General features: G+C 42.6%; 1 non-coding gene across 1 annotated transcript; it reads right to left on the minus strand.

Moving 5' to 3' along the window:
• Window positions 1–2,628: 2,628 nt before the first annotated feature.
• LOC129402672 (U2 spliceosomal RNA) lies at window positions 2,629–2,817 on the minus strand. Its single transcript, XR_008628772.1, has one exon. It is a non-coding gene; the product is annotated as a U2 spliceosomal RNA (small nuclear RNA).
• Between the last annotated feature and the right edge of the window lie 2,727 nt (window positions 2,818–5,544).

The raw sequence follows: 5,544 nt of genomic DNA on the forward strand, positions 1-5,544 counted from the left end.
TAAAATTGAAAGGCATTTAATTTGCGAGTATCTTCAAAAAGATAAGTGAGGGAAACTCAATGTACTACAGCTTGAGGCAATCATTTGAAAATATTACTTTACACGTTTTCCCCAAAAGTGCTGTGTCTTGTCAATAACCTGGTTACGCATATGATAGACATTAGTTTGTCTTCTTTCAAGTGACAGAAACCCACTTTTAAATGAACCAAAAAGAATGCTTTGTTCTATACAGCTAACTGTAGAAAGGGCAAGCATAAAATCAGCTTGGGAACTGGCTGGCTCTGGAGATTGGAATGCCATGGGAACTTCTGCGTGCGTCAGCTTCCCTTTTGCCTCCACAGGCTACACCGAAGGTTTCTTCCCAAATAGCAGGACTGAAGTTTAGTCTGGTGCAGAGTCCTCCCATCTCCAGCTGTAATCTGAGCCAGTGAGGAATCCCTTTGCTAGCAAAGGTTTGGCCATTGTTTGGGTCCTCTTAGCCCCGGGGAGAGAGGGACCATGTGATTTACACAGTGCCGTGCCACCTCTGAGGCCAGGATAGGCAAGATCTGTTGCCAGAGAGCAGCGCTGAGCCCAGCACACAGACGTGACCCTTGTGATCATTGGCATCTGCCCTCGTTTGTGTCTCCCACCAGTGTCCTTTAAAGCGGAATAACAAGGGTTTGTGAGGCCCCGTCAATGTCTGCAGCTGAAGCTCTTCACTATAAAATTTTCATGTGTTTAAAATTAGCTGTTCTATTTCTAATCAATCTGATTAGCCTCTCTACCCTGTTTCGACAGTTTTATCACCTTGTTTGGAGTTGTGCTTCCCTGTGACTATGCCTCGAAGCCCTTTTTTCTTTTACTGTGCATTTACCATGGAAGAGTTGTTTAGGGGAAATTTGATTAATCATCCTCTTATGGTCAGGCCCTCCTCCTGTCCTTCCCAGCCAGCCAGTTCCATGGCAGACATTACCCCCATGATTCTACACTCCCCAGGTCCTGTAATTTGCAGTGGTGATTCTGCTTTGTTAATTAATTTTTAGTGTGGCTTGTAGCTGACGCTCATGAAACCAGTGAAATGTGACAGGCTTACAATCCATAAAGAAACCTGAGTAAAGCAACCGTTCTCTAGATGGTTAACTCTGTTTGAGACTTCATGCCAGATTGATCCTAGAATCTGTTTGCTTCAAACAAAAGCTGTCAGTTATTCCAACAAGTAAATGGGTTCAGTCAGATGCAAATAGAAAAGAGATTGGAGAGTGTGCTTGTATTGACACGTTCATGTACTTGCCCAAATCCAAGTTAATGAGCCCCTGGATAACCATGGGAGAACTTCCCTTAGTTCTAATAACATGGGAACAATATCACTTCCCATGGGACAAGCAAGGCTTCTTGGACCCTGTAGTTTGCTGCTCTGAGCATGCATTGTACAGTCTCTTTCTAGCCAACTGACTTCATTTAAATCAGTTTCTGTACACTTATGCTCAAAAACCCTGAAGGACTATCCTGACTGACTCGGTTGTCTTATGTTGTATCTGGCACTTGTTAAGACAGGTTGGGTAATTACCACTATCCATAAATGAATCAGATATTGTACCAGAAATAGTTCCTGAGTGTCTACTTTCCCAGCATAAGAGGCACCGTAACTCAATGTGAAACATCTTATTTTACAAAATTCTCAAAGTTGAAAGGAGTGGTAGTGGTAGTAATTAGTTCCACTTTGTCACCTAATTGCTTTGCTGTCCATCATGTCAGCTTCTTCCAAGACTGTGCCTTTGGTTTTCAGACAGCTCTGATCATTAGAACGTTTCCTTCTGTTAAATGTATTGACATTGCAAATGACCCTGACTGATCAAAGTGTGGGAGCAATCAGGATAGAATGACTTCAGGACTTTTTTATAAGATACTGATATAAAAGGGGAAGAGCCAAGAAAAACCTGGACATGATGAGAGACAAGCTAAATTAAAATTAACATGACCCTGAGAACATGCCTCTGAAGTGAGTATAATCAGAGGAGCTGAGTTGAATGGAATCCAACTGAGATGACTTTTGGACTCAGTACTATGGTCCCAAAGCTCTCTCTAGGTTTTAGCAAAATCCACTGCTGGGGACTTTTGCTCTATAAAGGTGTCTTCCTTCTGTAAGTGATGCCAGCTGAGAACTCATCAGGTGACTCTGTTTTTGCCAGAATACCAGACTTCTGAGCCTGGAGTCTTTTCTCAGTGGTTCATATCCTTTCCCCCCACTTATGGCCCATTGAATTATATGCTTAAGCCTTTGTAATGTGGATTAATATTGTGTGAATCACTTTGTAATTGTGTGTGATCTACTTGAATCCTAAGTGTAACCTCTCCACCCAGGTGTGAATTAGCACTTTTGAGATCAAATGTCCATAAATCCTACATTGTCTTGCACCTGCATTTGCTTTCCTGTTGGGACTAAATGTCAGGGCTAATTCCCTCCTCCAAGGGACAAGGCACCTCAAGCAGGCCTCTCTCTAATATTCTGTCCTCTTTGCATCTTCCAGCTTATTCCAGGTCAATTTCCAAGACCCACTGATGAGGAAATATCTATTGGGTGATATAGCTCCATCGGTTTTCTGCAGTAATCTATTTTCTAGTTCTGGAATTTTAGCTTTTTTTTTTTTCTTTTGCACCTTTCCTGGAGGTACTGTAATGCCAAGTCTATGTGTCAGGTGAATGGAGCAAGCTTCTATCCATTTCTCTGCTCCAAAAATCTATTTAATGTATTATCCTCGAATAGAGGAAGTAACAATATTAAACTTGTAAAAATAGATTCTACACTTAATCTCAGCCTAAAGTCCAACAAGTGATTCCTTTTTTAGTTTTTTGGGCCACACCAGGTGACAGTGCCTCGGGGAGCCATATGTGGCTTAGGGGTCAAACTTGGGCCTACATATGCAGAGTATGGGGCTGGAGTATAGTACAGCAGGTGGGGCATTTGCCTTCTACGTGGCTGACCCAGGTCCAATCCGTGGCCCTCCATATTTGTCCCCCAAGCCTGCCAGGAGTGATCCCTGAGTGCAGAGCCAGGAATAAGCCCTTAGCACTTCTGGGTGTGCCCCCACTCTGCTACCCCCCAAGAAATGACAGCATGCAGAACGTGCATTCAGCCAATTGAGTGATCTCTCTGACAAGCAGAAAGCTTTTCCTTAGCACTGCACTGTAGCACTGTCGTTCCTTTGTTCATCGATTTGCTCGAGTGGGCACCAGTAACGTCTCCATTGTGAGACTTGTTACTATATTTGACATATCGAATAAGCCGCAGGTAGCTTGCTAGGCTCTGCCACGCAGGCGGGATACCCTCGGTAGCTTGTCGGGCTCTCTGAGAGACAGAGGAATTGAACCCGGGTCAGCTGTGTGCAAGGCAAACGCCCTACCACTGTACTACTGCTCCTGCCCTTAGGGTTTTAAATTGATCAGTAGCCCTTAACATCACAAAATTAAGAATAAAACCTTCTCTACAAGTTTTTTTTTGTTAAATTTTATTTTATTGAATTACCATGTGGAAAATTACAGTGCTTTCAGGCTTAAGTCTCAGTTATATAATGCTGAAACACTCATCCCTTCACCAGTGCACATATTCCACCACCAAAAAACCCCAGTATACCTCCCATCCCCACCAACCGACCCACCCCCGCCTGTGTAACTGATAAATTTCACTTTACTTTCTCTTTTACTTTGGTTACATTCAATATTTCAGCAAAAAACTTACTATTGTTGTTAGGAGTTCCCCACTAGAGTCAGACCTGCTGTGAAGAGATATGAGGTTTTGGATTTCTGTATTTTAGCAACTAAGTCCAGGGAAATTTCTTCCAGAAGTTGGATCATTGCAAGCTCGTATCTCTCATTAGTGGTCCTCATTATATGGTGGTCGCCACGCCCTTCACCCCTGGCAAGGAAAAGGCGAGAGAGAAAAACCTTCCCCCTCCTGGGCAGGCATGGGGCCGCGGCTTAGTTCTCAGTCTGGAGACAGTTCTGCAAGGAGCTGCCGGTACCAAAAGTAGTTTAGCTGGCCTCTGGAATCATGCTCATGCAGCTGCGGTGAGGCCGCACACGTGCTGCCGCTGGTGTCACATCTCAGCGGAGAGCCTTCTCTACAAGTTTTTAAGTTTTATTCATCAAATTGTTTTGTATTATCTTTGGTTTTTGTGTCACACCTGTAGTACTCAGGGTATACTGGTTTAGTTCTCGGGAGTCACTCCTAGAGGTGACAAAGGCCAAACCCAAAGCTCCCAGAGGCAAATATGAATTCTAGCCTATTAACTACTTCTCTAGTCCCAAAGTTCATAACTTTTGACCACCTTTACCCATCTCCCTGCTAATTTTTCACCTTAGAAACCACCACTCTATTCAATTTCATGAGTTTGGTTAAACTTCATATTTAGATGAGATCATATAGTATCTGTGTTCTTATATCTGATTTATTTAAGACTCAGCAAAATGCCTTCAAGCTTCATCCACATTGTTGCAGAGGACAGTCTCCTACTTTGTCTCCTCCTTTTCCTCTTTCACCTTCTTCCCTTCTTCCTCCTCTGCTTTCTTCTTTCTCTTCCTTATATTTTTGACCAAATATATGTACACTTGCACACACTATGTGATATACATATATAAATAGTTTATATAATACATATTGTGATCATTCTGTCTCTATAGATATATTACATTTTCATTTTTTTCTTTTCTGTTTTGGTGTGGGGTCACACCAAGCAGTGTTCAGAGATTACTCCTGGCTCTGCACTCAGGATATAATCCCTGGCAGGGCTGGGGGGTCCATTTGGGATGTTGTGGATCTGAGTTAGCTGCATTAAAGCAAATGCCCTACCCACTATAATATTGTTTCGGCCCTACATTTTCTTTTCTTTTGTTTTTCAGTGAAGTAAAATAGTTTGAGAGAAGAGAAGGAGGGAGGGAAAGAGATAGGGTGGAATGGGGCAGAGTAAGAAAGAAGAGAGAAAGAGCAAGAAGAGAACGTTTCAGACTGAGATGTGGATGAGCTGGTGAATCTCTAAGAAAATTCATCCTGTGTGCCTTTACAGAGGTGGTTTTACAGGAGGATTTTCCACAAATGGACTCACTTGAAGCTTTGTAGCTATGGTAGGTCAAAGGGAAGCGCCTTGGATTATTGATTATCTTTTCCATAATCTTCATGTGGCTTCTTGTGTTTTCTTTGAGTTCCTCCTTTTCTGAGTGGAGCCACCCTCTTTTAGATAGTCATCAGTTTTGCATCTGGTAGGTGCCTTCATACCTTTGGGCTATTACAGGGCTGGTGCATGTCACAGTTTATTCATCCAACCATCCAACTATGGACACATAGGTTGTTTCCATATCTTAGATGTTGTGAATAAAAATATCATACGTAGGAATGGAGATATCTCTTTTTTTGGGAAAAATTTTATCAGAGCATCATGGTTTACAAAGTTATTATTGTTGGATCTTAGACATACTATATTCCGGCGCCAATTCCACCACTAGCATCTCTTCCCTCCACATGGGTTTGCAGGTTCCTGCCTATTACCCTTTCTCTGACCTCCCCCAACA

This window comes from Sorex araneus, chromosome 2 (assembly GCF_027595985.1).
Source record: "Sorex araneus isolate mSorAra2 chromosome 2, mSorAra2.pri, whole genome shotgun sequence".
Taxonomy (NCBI): Eukaryota; Metazoa; Chordata; class Mammalia; order Eulipotyphla; family Soricidae; genus Sorex; species Sorex araneus.